Source organism: Amblyomma americanum, chromosome 2, assembly GCF_052857255.1.
Source record: "Amblyomma americanum isolate KBUSLIRL-KWMA chromosome 2, ASM5285725v1, whole genome shotgun sequence".
Lineage (NCBI taxonomy): Eukaryota > Metazoa > Arthropoda > Arachnida > Ixodida > Ixodidae > Amblyomma > Amblyomma americanum.
Window position 1 is genome coordinate 171323604 of NC_135498.1, and position 23053 is coordinate 171346656.

General features: G+C 47.8%; 1 protein-coding gene across 6 annotated transcripts in view; it reads right to left on the minus strand.

The window, feature by feature from the left end:
• LOC144121996 (uncharacterized) overlaps positions 1-23053 on the minus strand; it is a 117406-nt gene that overhangs the window by 90076 nt on the left and 4277 nt on the right. Inside the window, exons 3-4 of one of the 6 annotated variants that reach the window (XR_013312770.1) lie at positions 15558-15773; positions 10661-13429 (exon numbers count right to left, since the gene is read on the minus strand). The exons of 3 other annotated variants lie outside the window; for them this stretch is intronic. The gene's annotated coding sequence lies outside the window, so the exon portion shown is untranslated. Of the gene's footprint in view, positions 1-10660; positions 13430-15557; positions 17145-23053 lie in introns of those variants that run through there. 2 more of the 6 variants (XR_013312769.1, XR_013312772.1) reach the window with 2 other exon arrangements.

Sequence of the window (23053 nt, forward strand, 5' to 3'; positions counted from 1 at the left end):
AGAAAATTTTATAAAAACGCGTTTTTCAAGCCCTTCCAAGTGTCTGCATTGTCACGTAGTACAATCGTGAGGCCGCCATTGGTCGCCGCGGTGCAGGGCTTGTGGTGGAGCCTGCTGACAGGTCAGCATCACAGACAGCAAACCCGTCGCTCGCCGTTGCATCTGTGCCGCTCTAGTTTTCGTTCAGTATGACCAGTCCAAAGAAGCGCGATTTCCGCAATCGGAAGTGCAGCACGTGGCACAAGTTCAAAGGTAGGCGCAAGGCGAAGCGGAGAACGACTTCTGCGGGAAGCGTCCCCGACCCCCGACCCGCTAGGCCTAACGACGACTGCCCCTCTGACAAGATCGACGCAGCGTTCAGCTTTGTCAGCGCTTCCAAAAAGAAGATCGCGTTCATCAAAAAAGATGAAAGGCCAAGCGACCACGGCTCTGCAAACGTTGTGGTGTGTGACATTGGTGCGTTGACAGCCCTAGTGAACGGTGCACCACGCCCAACATGTGGAGTGCACCGACTCGCTGTCCGGGAACCGGTCAGCAAACGAAAGTGACTGGCATCCTTCCTTGAACTGCACTGCGAGAACGTCACATGCCCTGTGACTGCTCTCTCGTCAACGCATACGTCAAGGCGAATTACAAGAAGCGGCGACGCGAGTGTGGAGCAAGGCTTTGACGACAGGAGCTCGCGCGACGGTTTTGCCTCAAGCGTGAAGTTCAGTGGTAGCTGCTCACACAATAGGAGTTGGGTATGAGCAGCTCGCACGTTTTTGCGTGATCATGGGCCTCCCGAAGCCGATGCACAATAAGACATTTAATGCAATAACCAAGAAGGTCCATGCAGCTGCCATGAGTGCTGTTGTCAGAAATCTGGAGAAGGCCCAAGAGGTAACGAAAAACGAAGTTGGTGGCATGGATACAGCAGTCATGTTTGACGGTACATGGCAGAAAAGAGGCCGTAAATGCCACAATGGAGTGGGCACCGTAGTTTCTTTAGACACAGGACTCTGCCTTGATTTTGAGGTATTGGCAAATTATTGTCATGGATGTAGCGGACACAGAGCTGCCCAGCGAGGAAGAAATCTGGCAGGCTTTCCATGGTCCTGTGTGTGAAAAGAACGTTGACTGTTCCTCATATGCTATGGAAGCAGAAGCGGCACGTAGGATTTGGCAACGAACTCTCTACTATGAGACGCCTCTCCGCTTCACGAAGTTCCTCAGCGACGGAGACAGTAATGCGTACATTGCCGTTTGCGATGCACAGGTGTATGGTCCTCTGAACATCGAAAAGGAGGACTGCACAAACCATGTTGCTAAACGTTTAGGAAGTGCCCTCTGCTAGCTCAAAACACCGCTGCCACGTGGACAAAAGCTGAAAGAATCAGCTGTGACAAAGTTACAGACATACTACAAGATAGCTGTGACTAGCAATCGAGGCAGCATTCAAAAGATGTATTCTGCCATACGGGCAAATTATTTCCGCTCTTGCTCTAGTGATGGGGCTAGCAGCCACAAGTTTTGCCCCGAGGGACCAGAGTCGTGGTGCAAACACAGGCGAGCTGAAGCCCTCCGCCAGCCTGCACCCAACCACACGCCCCTCCTCGCTAAAGCCCAAGAGAAAGCAGTCCTTCCTATATATAAGTGGCTGACAGATGAGAAGTTCTTGGCCCGCTGCATCCAAGGCAAGACACAGAATGCGGCAGAATCTCTGAATAGTAGAATCTGGCTGCTTTGCCCAAAGACTAAGTTTGCATCAAGGACGGTCGTCGAGATGGCCACAGCACTTGCAATGCTATGGTTCAATGAAGGGCATGCAAGCTTTGAACAGGTGTTAGAAGAGCTTGGTGTGCTCCCAGGTCACCAGCTGCTAATACTTACCGCCTCTCGAAATGAGAGGCGGATCAAAAAGATGTCTGCCTGCCAGACTGCTGAGGCACGAGCCCACCGTTGCAGTATGGCAAAAAGGGCTCGTGTTGAAGACTCGAGCCGCAAGGACCGGGAGGGTCTTACATACAGTGCTGGCCAGTTCTAGTGAAGGTGGACATTTGCAGGACAGCCCATTTCTCATTTTCGGAAAGTTTCATGCATGGCCAATTGATTTTCAGTAAATACACGTTTTTCAAACTTTCAATTGCTGTTTTCTCCTTCTGGAATTTTTGGCAATTTTCAAAGTTTGTGAACACATTTTTCCACACTTCTATTGGACTTATATAAATGAAACTTGGCACACTTGTTCTTTAATATGTACAGCACACTGGTATCTATTTATAATAACAATATACTTATGATATCATTATGCTAATTGGAGCTAACTTATTAGAAGCATAGAGAATAGAAGTATTGCATATTTTGCAAATTTTTTTAAACTGCTGGCTGCTCCCAAAAGAATACTGTGGCTAGTTTTCAGTGTTCTACAGTTATTATGGAGTAGAATAAGCTGTTTTTCATGTTCCTTGTGAAAAATTAATATGTAAAAAAGTGTGCACAGAAGTCCCTTTGTTTTCCACTTTAGGAAAGCATTGAACAAACTTTAGTGAAGTTACAGAAAAACTAATTAGTGTTTTGGAAAGAGCAGAAAAAACTCTATAAGCACACAAAATTTCATTGCTCTATAGCACTTATTAAAAAAAAAGTATCTTCGAGTGGCATCTCCCCTTAATTTCTAAATTGCCGTATTTATTCGAATCTAGGCCGATAGTTTTTTTTTCAAATAATCATATTCTAAACTCTAGGGTCGGCTTAGATTCGAGGATTTAAAAAACGCGCTACTTTTTCATTGAGACTGCCAAATGTGGTGCATAGCTAGCGCCATCTAGAGAAGTCAGTATCGCAGCTGCTAATAGCCGCGCCAGTAGCCAACCGTACACAAGTGAGGTCGCCATTTTGACCTGCGTTGTGTCGGCCATATCAGTGTGCGGCGTGGTGTTATTGCGATGGCACCAAGCAGGAGATGCCACTACAGCGCCGCTTTCAAGTGAAAAGTTGTGATAGCCACAGAGGCATCGTCGAACCTTCTAGCCGGGCAGGACTTCGGCGTCGAGGAGAAAAACGTCTGTCGTTGGAGGGGACAGTGACAGCAGCTTTTTGTGTGCGCCGTAACGAGGATGTTTAGCGGACCAAAGAAAGGCCGTCACCACGAAGTGGAGACAGTTTTGGCCGACTTTGTTCGGACGCAGAAAGCAGCTGCACTTCCAGTGATACAGAAGTGCTCCAAGCGAAAGCTAGGGAACTTTCGAGGGAGCGAGGACTAACGCCAAAGGATTTCTAAGCCAGCCGGGGCTGGATTCAGAAATTCATGCACCGCTTCGGCTTCAGCCTCCGACATCGCACTTCAATCACCGAGAAGCTGCCAAGCGACTACGTGCTGCGAAAGAGAGAAGCGGCAGGCTACAACCTTGGGCAAATCAGCAACAACGACCAAACGGCTGTGTATTTTGATATGCCAGTGGCAGACACCGTGAATGTAAAGGGTCCAAGGAGGTGAAGGTGCGCTCTGCAGGCTACGAGAAGCAGCGTGCAACTGTGATGCTAAGCAGCACAGCTGATGGGCATAAACTCCCTCCTTATATGATATTTAAAAGGAAGACACTGCCTGCTCGAGAAACTTTCCCAAGAAATGTCATTTTGTGGGCAAATGAGAACGAGTGAATGACGGGTGCGATGGTGGAAGTGTGGGTTACGACTGTGTGGCGACGGTGTCCAGGAGCCCTTTTGACAAAGAACTCGCTCCTTGTCGTCGACTCTTACCGTGGGCACTTGACCGACAACGAGAAGGCTGCGCTCGCCCAAGCGAACACGGACCTCGCTGTCATACCGGGCAGCATGACGGCTCAGTTGCAGCCACTTGATGTCTGCATCAACAAACCTTTCAAGCATCGTCTGCGGAAATATTACACGGACTGGTTGACTGACGAAGACCACATGCTAATGGCAATGGCCCGCATCAAATGTGCATCGCTATCGCAGCTGGCGGGCTGGGTAGCTGCAGCGTGGGACGACATCCCAGGTACTTTGATTGTGCGCGCCTTTAAAAAGTGCAGTATATCTAATGCGCTTGACGGTACCGAAGATAGTGCACTGTTTGAAGGTGACAGCGACAAGGAGCGCAGTGACGAGTCTAGCAGCGGCGACGACGTTGAATGAGCTCTGCACGTTCAGATTCAACAAATGCTGTTTGCATTTTGTGAACGCTGTCCTCGCTTTTTCTTGTTCGGCCCACATTCCAGGTCATATTTTTTTTTTGTTGGCTTCGGACTAGGGGGTCAGCTTAGAAACGGGGTCGGCCTAGATTCGAGTAAATACGGTGAGTTCATACTATGCATGGGCTCTGAAATCACACATTGGTGATGTGGAGGCCACACATGGGGCTGTGATAGCCACCTATCATCATGTCACTTCTAATGACGTCACGGCCAACCACAGCTTCTGTCCAACATGCCCCGAGTCTTGGTGCAGGCAGAATGCTGCAGAGGCCCGAGGCGAGACTATGCCACGTCACCAACACAACCTCCCTCCTCATGTCTGCAACGCTTTGCTGCCTGTATATGAAAGACTTCTTGAGCGCGTCCAAGGGGCTTCTTGAGCGTGTCCACCGAGGCAAAACTCAGAATAATAATGAATCCTTACACTCAATGATATAGGCACTTGCCCGAAAGGAGCACCACGCCTCTTTTCACCGTTCAGGCTGCTGTGGCTGAGGCTGTAATAAAGTTTAATGCAGGAAATGAAAAAACTACTGCATGCATTCTGAAAGAGCTGAACCTGACCTCCAGCTTCCAGACAACCAAGCGCATGCAAGAAAAAGACAAGCAAAGGAAAGCTGCATGTGCACAAAAGCACAAATTAGCAGAAAATGTGCAGCGCACGCTGAAAAACCGCCACTCAATGATAGCAAGCAATCAGACTACATTCCGGGAGGCTATTAGGAATTGTCCAAAGGCCACTGGATTAATAATTTTAAATTTTTCTCAATAAACAGCACTCCGTTTTTCTCATTTCTCTCAGAATGAAAATTTTGGTCTCTGAGCAAATTTCTAAGTGGCATATCTCAGCATCTATAGCCGACAGAACCATAATTTTTTTTAGTGTGTAGCTAGGTGATCTGAGCATGCAATTTCGGAAGCATATTTTTCAATTAAGCCACAGAAAATTTTTTAATGATCTAGTTCCTAACTGCATGTTAGCCACAGCTTACTGCATGAATTTCATTGTACTATGAAATCACTAATGATGGTAAAATTAGAAAACTGTCTCCAACATTGCATTCCATTTTCTATCTGGAGTCTAACAATGTGCCATTTTTGAGCTTTTATGTTGTACTTTTCTCTCAATGTTCAGGTGAACAATGTGGGGCTAATTTATATCTTGAGAACTAATTAACCTACCAAAAAGTAATTGCATTTTTGAAATCAGCATGAGGAGCTGGTGAAGGACGTACAATTTCATTAAGTTTGGTGGAGAAATAAATTTTTCTGCAGAAGCAGTCTTCCCCCTTGAGTTGCTTTTGATCGGTGTTTTACTGCGTAAAAGTGTTCTCCTGGGAACACGTTTTTAGTGTATCAAGCTTTAAACTTAGGAAATTTTTAGTGTGCGCGGCGACATTCCCATGTATTTCCATTCAATTCACAGTGTTCATTTACGCTGATATTTTGTCGCCTGCTCTTGCTATGTCCTATCGCAGTGCTTGCATTAGCCTCTATTATTGTTTTACTTGTTTATATATTTGTTTCCTCGGTGCTAATATATGAAGAATACTGTGGTACATCCCCGTACTGTAATGCCCCTGCGGGTGAATGTAGGTACATGTATAAATAAATAAAAGATACAGTGGGCATTCGTCATAAACTTTGCCGTCCGTATCACATGATATGAATTGCGATCACCTACAGATACATCTGTTACAACTTCTATTTTCAGCTCCCAGGGTCAAGGATATCATAACCTGCATGCCATCAGCTGACGACGACAACTTTGGGGACCTGACTGACGACAACGAATACATTCCAGACAGTGCACCCAGGCTTGCTACAGATGATACTGACACCTCTAATCAGTCCTCTGAAGAGGATGAAGATTATGTCGGCAGCTCGCACTGCGGCACAGGATCCGTGGACAGGTGTCATTGGAGGAAGCACCTGATGAATTGCTGCCTCCCTGCGTTCACAGACACATCCACGCAGCCTACCGAGGTTCGTTCATTCCTGCCTTACTTCAGACAGTTCGTAACCCCATCAATGATGAATGCAGTAGTTCGGGAGACCAACCTGTACAGCACCAAAACCACAGGAAAATCGGTGAATGTCACGGAAAGCGAGCTTGAACAATTTGTTGGTCTGTACTTATTGATGGGGCTGGTGCAGATGCCATGTTCGCAGCTATTGGGAACATTAACGCGGTTTGCTCCATTACTGACATAATGCCTCGTAACCGGTTCAAGAAAATCATGCGCCTTTTGCACTTCACAGATAACGAAGCCAGCGACGAAGCAAAGCGTGACAAGGTATGGAAGATCCGCCCGTGGTTAGATGAACTTCAGCGAAACTTTCTTACTGTAGAACCTGAAGAACTAAACAGTGTCGACGAAATAATGATTTCCTTTACAGGAAGATGTTCCATCAAGCAGTACATGCCTGCGAAGCCGCACCCTTGGGACATAAAACTGTGGGCACGGGCCGGTTCATCTGGCTTTCTATATCAGTTCAATGTCTATCAAGAACAAGCAAAAATAAACTACCAATATGGTCTTGGCGGCGACATTACCCTGAAGAGGTGCCGGGCTCTTCCAGAAAACAGGGGATACAAAGTAGCTGCAGATAACAACTTCTCCTCTCTTGACCTAGCTGCTGAGCTTTCAAAGAGAGGCTTGGGATTTGTCGGGACACCGAGAAGAAACAGACTGAGGGACTGCAGACTCAAATCCGAAAGTGACCTAAAGAAAGACGGCCTTGGTGCCTTCGACTACACTGTTGACTCTTTGCGGAACATATCAGTAGTGAGATGGCACAGCAATAGAGCTGTCACCATTGTCCACAAATCCACTGAACCAGTTGGCACTTTGCGAAGATGGGATAGAAAGGAAAAAAATACACTCATGTTCCACAGCCGGCTGCTATAAAAGTTTACAACTCCTTCACGGGAGGTGTGGATCTATTGAATTACTTGGTGGAGCCATACAAGTTTTATCATACACTCATGATGAGTACAGTGAATGCCTGGCTTCTGTACAGGCATCATTGTGACTGCCTCAATGAGAAGAATGTGAACCTCTGACACTTCCAGGCCTGTATAGCTCAATGCCTCATTGCAGTGGGCAAAAAGCCAGTTGGAATACCATCCTCATTTGGAATAACAGCTCCCATAAAACGCAAAGTGTGCGTGAGCTCACCCGACGACGAAGTGCACAAGGATGGAGTCAGCCACATGCCAGTATGGGGAACCAACAGACTCAGGTGCAAGCACTGCCCTCCAGGAAAGAACTTTTTTCTTTAATTTATTGTGGCAAGTACAATGTTCAGTTATGCCTTCATAAAGATCGCAACTGTTTTGCTGCATACCATATGTAAGACACATATGTAGTGACTAGCAGTAATGCCCAGCGTATCACACATGGTATGCTCTGTATTATGTATAAATATCTTTGCAAAAAGTAAAACGTTATTTGCTTGTCTTTTCTAAGACATGTGACGCGTGAATTTATCTATAAGTATTTTTTTTATTTTGCAACTACTACTAAGCATTACAAGGTTAGAAACTACTTATGAGGGTAAAATTAAAAAACTGTTTCCAACATTGCATCCCTTTCTGTTTCTAGAACCTAACCAAGTGCAATTTATGAATTTTTGTAATGTGCTTTTCCTCTTAATTGTTCTTTTTAATGACAGTGTGTTAATTAAGTGTATCTCAGGAACTAATCAGCCTATCAAGAAATCAATTACATTTTTGGAATCAGCACGAAAAACTAGTCAAGGACATGTAATCTGATTAAATTTGGTGCAGAAACAAAAATTTCTCATTAATAGCAGTCTCCCCCCTTTACTGGATCAAGCCCTACGTTGACTGCGATGACAACCCAGCCACTGGCCCCGAAGAATGCACTCCAAAGAGTGCGCCACCACCAGTACGGAAGTTGCAACAAAGCCATGCCCAGAAGCGAACACAGATGAGTTTCCAGTTAATGACAGTGACTATGACGAATTCTTCAATGCAATGAACACGGTCCCATGTGACAATGTCAAAACTGCCAGTGAAAGGGCCTGTCGCCATATAGTGCCTCCGCGACAACATTGTCTACTATTAAAGAACATGACCGCGTGTAAAGTGCCAAACGTTTGTGTGTGAAGTGCCACATGAGCATGCGCGAGTGCGCCGAAAAGCATGTGGGAAAGCAAACAAGACGCAGGAACCGCAACATTTCATGACGTCATATCAACTGGAACCATCGCATTGTGTGTGCGTGCGTGCGAAAACAAGTGTAGTGTGTGCGTGCACCAGATTCATGCTCCACGAAAGAAAATATCCTCTTCCTCACAAAACCCTAAGTAAATATGAAGAGCACATAATCAGGCGACTACAAACTAATACTCTGCCCAATCCTTACCTAATGAGTAAATGGTACCCAGAGACCTACGATTCGTCCTGCCCCTTCTGTGGAGCAGTTGGCACACTCTTTCACGCGGTTTGGGAATGTCAAGAAAACCCAGACTTGGACAGTAATCCCGATCCGACTTATGAGCGCTGGGAGGCAACCCTTCATAGCCATAGCCCCCTCAACCAGAAATCGCTGGCTGAGAAGGGCCGGATTATGATGGCGACCAATGGGTTCTCGTACTGAACCCACCCAGTTTTTATGCTCTAAATAAATGTTTCTCCCCCTCCTCCTCCACGAAAGAATGGAATCAGCTCCCCCCCCCCCCCTCTCTCTCTCCTGAAACCCACAGCTATGAAGCCCACAGCAAACATGAAACAATGCCAAAAAGTGCCGCCATATGTATAGTGTATTGCAGCACTGTATATTACCACGTTACCGCAACAAGCATTATTTTTGTGTTAGCATCATTTTTGTAAGAAGAACCTGTCAGTGAGGACAGCAATTCTTGTACCGGGAAGCAATGTAGCACAGCAGCGTCACCTGTACTTTTGAAGAATAAAAGTGAGAACAGCCTGCAATGAGGTACGATAGCAGGAGCCACGGTCATCAACAACCCAACATTAAATTTAACTGCTCCTTTCACTCCTATGGTGCAATCTGTAAGGTATAAAAAGGGCAGTCAGGAGCGACAGGAGGCAGTAGTCCCTGAGCTACAACGAAGCATTGGCCCTACCCCTCTATTCCCTAAGCTTGCCGTGGACCATCGGAGTCAGCGTTGCGGCACCAGTGCCCACCAGAAGCACTCGCTAATCTATGGTTCCCGACCAAGGCAGTGTAGATACCCCGCACTTAGCATTGGGTATCTACACTTAGCGTTGCGGCACTTTTGCACTGCGGCACTGGTTGCGCACCAGAGCCCTCGTTACTTCCATGTCCTCCAATCAGCTCCCCTAATCGTTCATGGCAGCGTTCCGCCGCATTAGTGGTTTATCCCTTCTCTGCCGCACCCTCATGCAGTCATTAGACTCAAATGAGAAAACCCCCGGTCTCTTCTCTGGGTTGCACAACTCCCCGTTGCAATCAAGGGTGCTCCCTACTACTCGTGACACAACTTATACCATTACTGAACTGCCAAGAAGATACTGTTATAACCGATAATTATCACAACCAGGTTATGCCAAAAAACAAAAAAAAACAGACATGAGAAACTTCAGAGCATTTAACAAGGCTGCCCAGTTTGAGATTTTTCTCATGCCATCTGCCACCATTTGCATCCGTTCATAGCTCCGAGCTGCCAACTATGCAATGAGAACAAGATGCAAGAGCTGATGCCTGCATTTAGCTCCACACATTTTAAGCTAGACAAACTGGCAGCAGAAGCCGCTACACTTATCTTGTTGGCGACTTGTCCCACGAGCCAACAGCAGCCCCAGCAGCCAGCACTCCACAATGCAGCCTCTTATCTTGTGTCGGGCTTCCATGATGGCTGAAACTGTATGATGTCACATTAGAAACTTCCACACACAAGGCAGCAGGTGTAGGAACCGCACATCTGGAATTTCACATTCTGCACTTTAACTTTTTTCGGTTGGCTGGGATACGATGTAGTCTATAGAACGTTCTTGCGGGCTAGTTTGTTTATTTCAATAAAAGATGGAATTGCGTGAATAAGACAGGACAGGACATATAAACGAAAACGCCTGTGGTGTCGTTTTCATTTCTGTCTCCTGTCCTGTTTTACATTTTATTAGGATATGACCATTACAGGGATACTGAACTCTCAAAAATATTGTGACGAGCAGTGGGGAGCACCTTCAATTGCGATGGGGGCGGTGTGCAACCTTAGAGAATAGACCAGGGGTTATCTGGTTAAGGATTGAACAACTGCTTGAAGGTCTGTCAGAGGGGGGAAAAACAACCAAGGCAAAGGGGGCTGCCGCAAAGAATTAGGGGGCTGATCGGAGGCCGTTGGAAGCAAGAAGGGCTCTTTGGTGCGTAACCAGTGCTGCAACGCTAAGTCCATGGGTACGAGCATGGGTGATCTACACTGCTTTGACCGGGAACCATTGGATCAGTGAGGGGTTCTGGTGGGCACCAATACTGCAATGGAGACTCTGACAGTCCACAACAAGCTTACGGAAGAGAAGGGTAGGGCTAACGCTTCCTCGTAGCTTGGGGCCTACTGCCTCACGTCACTCCCAACTGCCCTTTTTATACCCTACAGATTGTACCACGGGAGTGAAAGGGACCATTTGTGACTGTGGCTCCCCCTTTCAGACCTCATCGCAGGTTTTTCCCACTTTTATTTCTCATTCAAAAGCACAGGCGGCACTAGGGTGCCTCGATGCCAGCGCCGCCGTTCAGGGCGGTGCCATCCTTTGACCGCACCCACGCCGCCTTTTCTCGCTGCGACGCCATTTTGAATCACAGCGGGCGGGTGCTGTTGCTCGGTGCAAGGAGCTGTGCTTGTGTTGTTCCAGGCACAGTGGCTGCGGATTACTCGCTGGTGGTTTTACTTGTTTGAGAGTGTTCGACTGCAGCCATGGCCTAGAAGTTTGGTCGTCCGCCTCGGCTGCGGGAGGTGGCAGGTTCGAAACCCACCGACGGGTACCCACCGAATGGGTACAGGCACACCCCGACCTGGCGACCGGTTCTTCCGTGGGGTGCAGTACTGGGAGAGGCTCCGTATATCCCGCTGCGCTCTTCGGAGCACCCATTCTGTTTCGAACAGCAGCCTGAAAAGGCTTAGAGTTGAGGCCATGTATTTGTCTTTCTACCCGGTAATGTTGGACGTTAACCCTCCCAGAAGGGATGCCCAGGCCACGTATACCGTTCTGGCGCAGAGACTAACCGAGTGATGAGCTTGTCAAGTCCACTGAGCCATCATGACGCGCTGTTGTGTGCCAATGTGCTCCGGGTCAACACGTAAATGCCTGCGTTGTTTTTGCTTCCCCCGGGACTCGGAGCGGAGAAAGAAATGGGAAGCTCAAGTAAAGCAGGATCGGTGGAACGCAACTGACAGCTCATATATCTGCGCAGTGAGTTGCGAAACAGTTAAGTCTTATCGATCCGCATTTTGCAATTAAAGCAAATGCGTAAGTGTACGCCGCTGCTGTATAGGCAGCGTAAAGGTACGCGCATACGTACGGGCGCGAACGTGTTTTTCGCCTTGAACTTCGCTTTTCTGTGCGAGTAGTGCCCCGATTATAGAGTAGGACGAGGGTGTTTTTTATTCGCAGAATACTTTAACACCAGCAAAAAATCGTAACGTCGCACACCTGTTTTATATTTTCACAAGAAGCACTGGCGTTTCTTTTGCAGAGAAGTTCGCATCACTGTTGTTCAGACAGCAGAGTTACTTTTGTGTTGAGTGAAAAATAGACGAAATAAAAGTTAAGTGCTCGTTATTATTTGCTACTGAACGCACAAACTGCTTCATCTGGAGAGCACGGCTGTTGTACTGGTGCCACTCGAAGCCCTGCGGTTTGCCCGAGCTCTCAGTAGATATACTGCGGCTCTCATGTCAAAGTACAAACAGGATTTTTTTTTTTACTGGTATATAATTGCCTCATACTATTCGAAAGCGACGTAGCCGATGTTATGGTCGCAGGGCATATTTGCGCTACGCTGTTCGTAAGCAGACCTTATCGTTGCAAGTTCATACCCAATCGTGGTTACTATTCTGTGATAGAGCTAAATGCCTAAGCAGGATGTGCTCATGTAAACGTGCAGCTAACGCATATTATGGGTCAAATTTTTTCTGGTCTTTCCTGCTCGGCGTCCGTCGTAGCCTGCGTGTTGTTTGGAAACGTGCGAGGTTCTGTAATACAGCAACAATTTTTATGAACATTTTGTGTTAAGCACGTTAAATAACTGGTTATTTTTACAAGTATTTTTGTATCAGTCCAAACAAACGTGAATAATCACATTTTGTGTTTTATTTATTTTTTAGCTCCACTTTGAAGAGGACCAGTTTGAGAGAAATCGACAGGATGGACGCCACCTGTTAAAGTCTGCAGCTGTGCCCACGCTGTTTGACTTAAGACGTGAATAATAATTGTACTGAAGCGTATTATTTCCGCGATTTGCAGTTATTGCAATAAGCATTGAGACGTCTTTTTTATTATTATTAACTCAGCTCAACCTAAGCGAAGGATACTGCCTACATGACGGCCCGCCGAATGTGGACCTGCTGGCGTGGAAGGCACCAACTCGTCCTCAACAGTTGCTACAGACGCTGACCAAGAAGACTCCGCAGAACTGAGTCAAGACAGTACGTCTTCTTTCGAAGAAGGTGCAGTCGAGCATGAGAGCAATGAAGGTATTTCCTCGCTCTCTGCATGTGAGCTACGAATGGCTCTGCAAGATGCGAAAAATTAAAACACTGACTTGCATGAAAACTTGTCGACAGCAAAAAAGAAGTTGAAGACTGCTGCCAGAAAACAAAGCAGCTAGAAAAAGATCTCTCTGCGCTGACCAAAAATTTGGATTTCTTGAACGAGGAGCAGAAGGCTGCCTTGAAGAGAAAGAGCCGGAAAGGTAGTACATGGAGTGCAGAAACCATAAAGAAAGCGCTGCAACTCAAATTTGCTTGTGGCTCTGCAGGCTACGACTTACTTTTAGAACAGGGCATCCCTCTTCCCTCACGAAGAACACTCTGCAGACGACTACAGCACCTGTCATTCAAGCCCGGCGTTATGACTGATGTAGTAAATATGATGAAAGTGAAAGTGGCCGCAATGTCAAATGTTGAAAAAGACTGCGTCATATTTCTCGATGAAATGAAGATTCCGAAGGGTGTCGAGCTTGACCACAATAGTGACGGCTTCCTTGGCAAGGTGACGCTCCCTGAAACCGACCGAGCAGCAAACCATGTAATCGTCTTTATGGTTGGAGGCCTAAACACACGCTGGAAGCAGGTGATTGCTTATCACTACACAGGTGCTTTTATCAATGGAGAGAAGCTGAGAGACTGTCTTCCATTTAATCAACCTTTGTGCAGACATTTCTTTGCGTGTGCTGTGCGTGACATGCGACATGGGGAGCTCCAACCGTGCGATGTGGCGGAGCTTAAACCTGTCAAGTTCCCGCTACTCTGTCACTACATGCACTGTTCCCCACCCAGGTGACAATTCCATATTATTGTTTTTTATGCCGGATCCTTCACATGTACTAAAAAATATTAGAGGGCGCCTTGTGCGAAAAGATCCCATGAAACTTAGTGAAGAAATAGTGGCAAAGTACAATTTACGAAGCAGTGATGTGTCGATTGAGTACATAGAAGCAGTCCTAAAGATGGACACAGAACTGAAGGTGGCACTTAACCCGAGTACCATGCACATTTCCAATGGCCACTTCACAAAGATGAAGGTAGGAGTAGCTGTTCAGTTATTCCGGGAAGCACCTGCAGCTATAAGGTACTTTGTAGAGCGCATGAAGCTGCCGCCCGCGGCTGAAACAACAGCCTGGTTTTGTGAAGCCATTTTCAAATGGTACACAATCATGACTGCATGGCACCCTGTTGTTGCTCTGAGCTTGTCAAATGAAAGTAAATATGAAGAGGCTATTGCAATGCTGAAACTCGCTGTTGAAGTCATTGAGAGCTTAGGCATTGGCATCAAAAAGGTCTGGAAACCATGCCAGGCAGGGTGCTAATGTCCACTGCTGTATTGCTTCAACTGCATGAATTTCTGTTAAACAAATGTGGCTACGCATTGTTCTTGACAGGACGATTGGCCCAAGATTGCCTGGAGAACTTGTTTTCGGTCATCCGGATGATTTCTCCCGTGCCCAGTGCATATGATGTCAAAAATGCGCTCAGAATTGTGTCAGTTAGTCAGTTCCTCAAGGTACCTCAGAACTCTGGTTATGAAACGGACGACAGCAACTACTCAGTAGATTTCTTCTCTGCAGAGATTCAAGAAGTGCAGAAAGAATTTCAAGAACCCTCGTACGATGATGAATGCACAAAGGGCGAGCCATTGTTTCTTGTAGAAAATGACATCATTGCTCACTTGGCAGGGTATTTGGCGAAGTCTTTTATCTCTACTAAAAAACCATGCTCTGCCTGTACCGAGACCCTCATTGCTGATGAGGCTTCCGATGAACATGCTCTTTGTGCAGCTCAAGAAGTACAATCAAGGTTCTAGAAATTTGGTCTATGCAAGCCATACGGTACTGCGCTTTGTTTTTTCCTGTGAATGTGTCTAAGAAATTTTCACAGGAAAACGATATTTGTCATTTAGATCACCCAATCGATACATTGACGAGCCTTATTGAGCGATCAGTTTCTCTGCCACCTAGTGAGTACGCTGACCACCCAAGTGTTACGAGAAAATTGATGTGCCGTTTTGTTGTCATGCGACTGCGTATCTACGTCCGCTGGCTAAACGAGCCTGATGATCAGACGACGGTTATGGCAGCAAGACTGTGCATGGTGTGAACTTGCCGTAGAGTACTTTGCTTTAAATGTTACACCACACCGTAAATAGCTCCTTTTTTACCACTGACTTGCTGGCTTATTTTGTAGTTTGCGTCTTTCTTCATGCTTTGTTTTCATGTTTGTTGCAAAGGTTACACCACAGTGTACATAGCAACTTTTTCCTTTATGCCTTGCTCGCTTATTTGCTGATTTGCATCTTTTTTCATGTTTTGCTTTTATGCTTTCCTTTTAAGGTTAATCCCCACTGTGCATACCCCTTTTCTGTCCCTCTATCTTTACTTGTATTGTAGTTTGCGGTTTTTCATGGTTGACTGCCCTTGACATTAAATAAATAATTTGCTTTGTTTTTTGTTTTGTAGCCTTTTCTGTCTGTAAGGGGTGAGGTTGACAAGCCAGGTTACATATTTTTCTGCAGCAGTAGTGAAACTCAACCTTTAGGTAGCAGTTATTTTCAACAGCCTAACCCATCACCACCCAATTTTGCAGGCAAAATAATGCATAGGCATCGTCAAAACTGCAGTTTTTTTACTAAACCTTTTCTGGTCGAGCGCAAGTGAAGTCTGCATATGAGCGCTCGCAAGAACGCTCAGTGGTTGAGCGCCCGTCAGAAAAATGAAACGAGGAAAGCTTGCAGTAGTGGTTTATCCTACCGCCGAGGGGCAGTCAGTTTTCGTGGGCCTCGAGAAAGAAAACGCAGGCACAGTGGCAACGTTGGTATGCGCGGCATCGTTTGTATATACCAGCGCCGGCCTGTAAACAGACGTAATTGCATCCCTGTGAGCAACAAAACAGGCGAACCAATCGCAGTTACACTTTGAAAGATTAAAAAGCAGACAGGTCTAGTCTTTGCAAGCACAACAAACGGAAACAGCCCGCGCGACAAAAGCGAAACCAAACGCCGCGCAGGAGCAGCTGTTATCAAAGCGCAGGACTTGAAAAACCAAAAACCACGTAGAAAAGGGAAAAAAATTCTTACACTCGCACGGAGCGGTAGCACCTGCTGGGCAGTGGATCTTTAAAATGACAGCCAACAGACGGCACACTAATTGTTCAACTTCGACCACTCGGGGCACTAAAATTAATTCGTACAATGTATTTGACCCTCGGATGTTAAAGGGACACTGAGGAGAAATTGAAGTTGGCTTGTATCCATAGAATACCAGCTCCTGATCACAAAAACGCCACTCTTCCTGAAAACAAAGCTCTTGTAATGTAGAAAATAGCAAGAACCAAATACAGGTATCGTCGCCACAGGCCAATCTCGCAAGTACAAGCGTGATGACTTCCTAGGACAAGAGGTGCCACCATGGAGGAATTTTCCTTACTTCATGGATGTCACGAATCTCTGAGGCTTGCAAAGTGCTTGCAAAGAAAGGTTGCGCACCGCACCACTAGCCGCCAGAAATCACTGAGTCTCCGTTTACGTCACGTTTCACGTCACTCCGTTCTGTGTCGTCATAAGAGTTCTCAGTGTCGTCATAAGAGTTCTCGAGTTTGAATCGGAGCGGTGGGAAAAATTTTTCAACTTCGAATCCAAATTTCTTTGAAATAAATGCATCTTTCACTCCCGGACAAGCGTCAACAAAGCCATGAAATGCCGAACTATCAGATATTGCTAACAAAAAAATTTTGATAGGGTTCTCCTCAGTGTCCCTTTAAAATGGCTATTATGAGTAAAAAGATGCGCAGTGCAATATTGATGAAAAAGATTGTTCAAGTCAAAGCTCTCGAAGTGCGCCAAAAGCATGAACGGCGCCGTTACGAACGCTAGCGCAGCCGATCTCGTGTGCTTCAATATGGCGGCGCCATTGAGGTTGTCTCCACCCTGAATGGCAGCGCTGGCATCAAGGCAGCCTAGGTGGCACTGCTCTGCTAAAATACTGAGAAAGCACCATATTTCCATTTTTAAGGTACAGTTAGTTTAGTATACAGTCATCATTCCAGTTATTTTTGAGCGGGCGGCTGTATTTTCGACACTTTATTAGTGGCCGCTGGGTCGCATCGAGTTATGAGCAAGGGGAAATGGCGTCAGATTTGCCTTGAGCAGCGCAGTGGACAAGCTGGCTGGCAGTGCGCAGCTGACGATTCCCCGTCTCATGCCATGCTTTCGAGTGATGAGCACTGTTGAATGAAAAATACAAGTGAAATTGAGGGCACAAGTGGAGATTACAACTTCAACTTCAATGAGTGACCACCTAACCGAGCGTGCACAATAAAGGTCAAGCTTATGATCCATCTGGTTGCCGACAATGTCGGTGATCTGCCACAGTCCGCCTCTGCAGTGCTGAGGGAGCTGGGACTACCTACATAATGTTTATGCTGAATCTTGGATGAACATGCGGCGACTCAGAAGGATCGAATAGTGCTTTAGGTGCGGTAGCATACCTGGAAGCCAGTTACAAATGCGGTTCCTGGAGGTCAGGTGTGGCATCGCAAACTCGTCCAAAACAAGGCCGCACTTGCTCCTCTGACTGAATCAGGCAAGTAGTGACCCAAAGCATACAACCATGAGATAGAAAATTTTAGAAAGTGGACATGAGGGAGCCGAACAAAATTTACTGTACAATGAAGAAAAATCACGTCAAACACGTCCTTTCATGTGGCCCGTGCTGGCAATAGCTCACGACAGCCAGGGTTGACATCACATCTTTTATTGTCGGGGTGTTCACAGGCAGCAGTTAGACGCGGCAGTCTGAGAAATATTAAGATAATTACTGTTGTGTACTGCATAGCCAAACGACGCACGGCCGCTCCATCTGCCATGCCTCCTTCGTGTATGCAAGCTGGCAGCTTCAAAGGGACTTCCTACGAGCGATGCGTGAGCAGACACCCGAGCCCTGCGGCGCCATCGAGGAGGTCAATACCCCCTCTGACCATCTGCGCGACACGGCATCGGAAGCGCTTTCTTCTATAGTTGTTCAAGTCTTTCTCCCGCTCCCTCTTCCTTGCTCTAGCAATATACGCAGCCTCTACCCAGCAACCGAGTTGAGAAGTTCCTTGCTAACGGGGCTCCCACGCTCCAAACGAGAAGTAGGATTTAGACTGTATGCAGTTCGAGACCACGCCGATGGCTGCGGAGTACTGCACGGTGCCGTCGAGCCTTTTAACGGCAAGAATTGGTCATCGTGGATTCAGCGCCTCACCTTCTACTTCGTGGCGAACGACGTCTCCAATGAGGCAAAGAAGTCCGCACTCCTCCTGACGCTGTGCGGGACCGACACCTTCGAAACTGCCTGCGCGCTGGTTGCACCGAAGACTCCCGGAGAGGTCAGCTATCAAAACCTGGTCACACTTCTCCAGAAGCACTTCGATTCTAGACCCTCCGAGCTGTACAGCCGGTGCGTTTTCGAGCGACGCGACCAACTGCCGGAAGAATCGATCAGCAGCTACGTCGCAGCCCTCGGAGGTTTGACAGCTGATTGCAACTTTGGAGGGCTTACGACAACGTCTGCAACATCGCCGCCACCAGCAGAAGGCCATACACCTGTTCTAACGAACCCCACGATGCTGCCCTAGGACGTCATGCTTCGCGACAGATTCGTCTGCGGGATCCGCGACGAACACCTCCAACAGAGACTGTTCGCGAAGAAAGACTTGACTTTTCAATGTGCTTTGGACCTGGCCCTGTCATCGGAAAGTGTGTTGAGGCAGCAGCGAGGACTCAAGGGAGCGACGAGCTCTGCAGAGGTACACAAGACCTCTCAACCGAAAAAGGAGTTCAAACATTCACCACAGCAACGGCGCTGTTATCGATGTGATTGCTGGCACAAGGCTGATACCTGCAAGTTCAGGACAGCCCAGTGCCGTTTTTTTCCAAGAAGGGCCACATCGAGAACGCTTGCATCACCTGGAAAAAGAAAATCAAAGAAGGCAAGCCCAGCACCAGGCAAGGAATGCACAGTGTGAATGCTCAGTCCACGAGCAACGACACGCCATGCACAGCAATTCATGTTACGAGCTTCACTCCGTAAGGGAGCGAAAACCCTAACCCAAATTCCTTGTTGGCAATAAGGTCAAGGAAAGGCCTCTGAAATTCGAAGTCGACACAGGCGTCGCATGTTCCCAGCGAGGCTACTTACCGCCAAACGTGGCCAACGAACGCCCCGAAGCTTTCCAGAGAACCCCTGGACTTGCACACTTGGTTGGCAGAGGAACTTCGCACCATCGGATCGGCACAAGTTCATGTATGATTTAAGTCAAAGGACTATATGCTACTTCTGCTGGTGGTGGAAGGGACTGGCTGCAACTTGCTAGGACGTGACTGGTTTTCGGCGCTGCACATCCGCACGCATGGAATTAACTAGGTCGCCAAACCAAGACAAGAGCTCCGGGAGGTTCTCGCTCGCCATCCTGATGTGTTTAAAGAAGACATTGACGGCTATGTGGGACCTTTGGTTCACTTGGACTTGGAAGAAGGCACAACACGAAAGTTCTGTAAGGCGCGCCCAGTGCCTCTAGCCTATCAAGAGCCAGTGGAGGAAGAGCTCAACCGTCTGCAAAATCAAGGCATCCTGGAGCCGACGCAACATGCTGAAATGGCCACACCTTTAGTGTGAGTGCGCAAAAGGGACAGAACATTTCGCGTTTGTGGCGACTACAGAAGCACCGTTAACGCAGTGGTGAAGAAGACAGCATACCCGCTACCGACAACAGTGGAAGTGTTCGCAAAGCTGCGAGGTGGAACCATCTTCTCAATGCTGGATCTCTACCAGGCCTATCAACAGCTAAGGGTCCATGACGAGACAGCTGCACTGCTCACCGTCAACGCCACCAAAGGACTGTTCAAAGTGGAACGGCTTCCTTTTGGAATATCCACTCCGCCAGCCATCTTCCAACGTATGATGGAGACGACACTGGCAGGAATTCCCAGGGTGAGTATTTACCTGGATGATATTATTGTCAGTGGGAAGCACACTACCGAGCATGCACAACGTCTAGATGAAGTCCTGTCGAGCCTAAGCGAGAAAGGTCTACGCCTCAAGCAAGCGAAATGCAGCTTCGGCATCGACTCAGTTGGGTTTTTGGGTCTCAAGATAGACGCTGAGGGTGTTCACACGATCGAGGAAACAGTCCAAGCAATTCTTCAGGCAACTAGACCGACTGAAAAGACCTCTCTGCAGGCGTTCCTAGGGCTCTTGGCATTTTATGACCATTTTTTAGAGAACAGAGCTACAGTTGCCGCAGAGCTATACAAGCTTCTCGAGAAGAACATGCCCTGGACGTGGGAGAAAAAGCACCAGGCCGCTTTCGACACGCTTAAGAGGATGGTTTGATCATCGACAGTGCTTGCACACTATGACGAAAGAAAGCCTCTCTCTGTGTTCGTAGATGCTTCACAATATAGAGTAGGCGCTATTCTTGAGCACAAATATGCGTTCGGCAGAGAAGCTTCCATTACATTTGCGTCGCGAACCTTCGGAACCACAGAAAAGAACTACTCCCAGCTTGACAAGGAAGGTCTCGTGGTACTTTATGGCGAGAGCCATTTTCACCATTATATCGCTGGCCGGCACGTGACCGTGCTAACGGAACACCAACTGCTCCTAGGCATCATGGGAGAAAAACAATTACCCCAGGTACTCTCCCCTGGGGTGACTCGATGGTGCCTCAAGTTTGCAACGTACAGCTACGATTTGGTGTACAGGCCTGGACTCCTGCACCAAAATGCTGACGCACTCAGCAGGCTGCCACTGCCCACCCAAGTAGATGAGCCATGCCCCTCTGGTGATGTGCTCATGCTGGCTTCCACGCCAAGCGTCGAGCTGTCTCCACGTCAACTCGCGGAAATGACCCAGGAAGACCCAGTGCTATCCCGAGTAATGAGGGCTGTCTCAAGTGGTGAGCTGCACTGGTTGCCAAAACCAGAATTTTTGGTGTTCGCAAAAGTTTTTCCTGAACTTTCACTACAAGAAGATTGTCTCATCAGGCATTCCAGACTGGTAGTTCCGGTGAAAGCCAGAAAATACGTGCTCAACTTGGCATACGCAGGCCACAGGGACGTGGCAGCTAGGAAGGCGTGCGCTCGAGGCTATTTTTGGAGGCCCGGTGTCGACAGCGACATAGAGCGACTGGTCAAAAGTTGTACGGGTTGCTGTCGGCATCAAAGAGTGCCAACTAAGCCACCACCTCCCAATTGGAAGCGCGCAACAGCACCATGGCAAACAATCCACGCCGACTTCACTGGCCCCGTGGAGGGAAGGATGCTGCTGATTGTTGTAGATGCATACAGCAAGTGGCTCGAAGTTCGCCACATGCGGAACATACAGTCACCGACATTGGTCGAAGAACTGCAGAACCTTTTCACAACTTTCGGAATTTCGGAAAGGCTGGTAACGGACAACGGACCGTCCTTTGTGTCCATGGAAATGAAAGATTTCCTAAAGAAGAACGGGATAACACGCATCACGAGTGCGACCTATCATCCGGCCACGAATGGCCAAGTGGAAAGAATGGTCTTTGAGACAAAGCAGGCACTGGCCAAAGATCTGTCTGGAGCATTCGCATGCAGGTTCGCTCGATTTCTGCTTAAGCAGCACACAACCGTCTCAGCAACTACGGGTAGAGCGACAACCCCACACATTTCGGTCGTGAGCTCTCAACGGCACTCACACCGCATTCAGCCACGACCTGCTGAAACGGCGACCTCGGAGCACAGCGTTACGAATTCGCCGAGAAGAGTAGCCGTGGGGCAAACAATCCTCTTCCGAAACTTCACAGGAAGCCCAGCCTGGATTGAGGGAACCGTGTTAAAGAGACTGGGACATCGATCTTGGTTAATAAAGGTTCGGCGGCACCTTGATCATATTAAGCCAGGTGCAGAATTCCACTCGATGCAGGATCCGCCACCAAACTATCGGACTAACGGACCAACAACTAAACAGCATTGTAATGTGCCGGCTCCATACGTAATCACGCTACCAGCGGAAACTGCGCCTGCGCAAGATCTGCCTACAGTGCCCCACTCTGAACATGGAGAAGCGACGGCCCGGCTGGATGACTGCAACCCAACCTCGCGATGACCAGCCCAGCAGATCAACGCAGCACCAAACTTCTCCAAGACCTCAACGAGAACGGCGTCCACCCAACTGCTACGGTGACCCGATCTAAGGAGGAAGGGATGTTGCGTACGGCACAGCCAAATGATGCACGGCCGCTCCATCTGCCATGCCTCCTTCATGCATGCAAGCCAGCAGCTTCAAAGGAACCTCCTACAAGCGATGCATGAGCCGAGACACCCGATCCTTGTGGCGCCATCGAGGAGATCAATCCCCCCTCTGACTGTCTACGCGGCACGGCACCGGGAGCGCTTTCTTCTATACTCGTTCACGTCTCTCTCCCACTCCCTCGTCCTTGCTCTTGCAATAAACGCAGCCTCTGCCCAGCAACCGAGTTGAGAGGTTCCTTGCTAACGGGGCTCCCACGCTCCGAACGTAACAATTACTTTCTTCTAATTCCCGTTCAAAAACAATGTTGCTTTCGTCACTCTCCATGTCACAGCTATCATTTTGGTCAGAAATCTTGTCGGTAATAATTTGCTTGCTATCCCAAGACAAAGGGGGGTTCAAGAAACAAACACTACACTGAAGTCTGAAGTGAAGTTGCACTTTTCAAAAATTTCCGCACCTTTGCCCTCCGCAAAGGAATCCTATCAGATACAACGAACTGTGCTACATGTCAAGCCATCAGTCCATTGCTCATCTCTGTGCTTTGAGGAATCCATACAACTTGCAGCTCGATCTCAACGCTTTATCAGCAGATCTAGTTTCCCCAGTTTCTCGACATGCCCTTCAACACATGTGCTTTAAATAGAAGCCCCATTACAAGCACTCTCCTTAAGATGGTTTTCTACACTTGGAAGCTATATGAGCAAAGTAACTTCTGCACAATGGGGCTAGCGACAGCAGCAATCCTTCACCCATATACTTGGCCCCAAGGCTGGCACGAATGAGCACCAAAACCTCCTACGAATACAATCCCCAGAAGTGGGCATGAATGCAGCACCACATTAAATGTCGCTATCCACTTTGCGG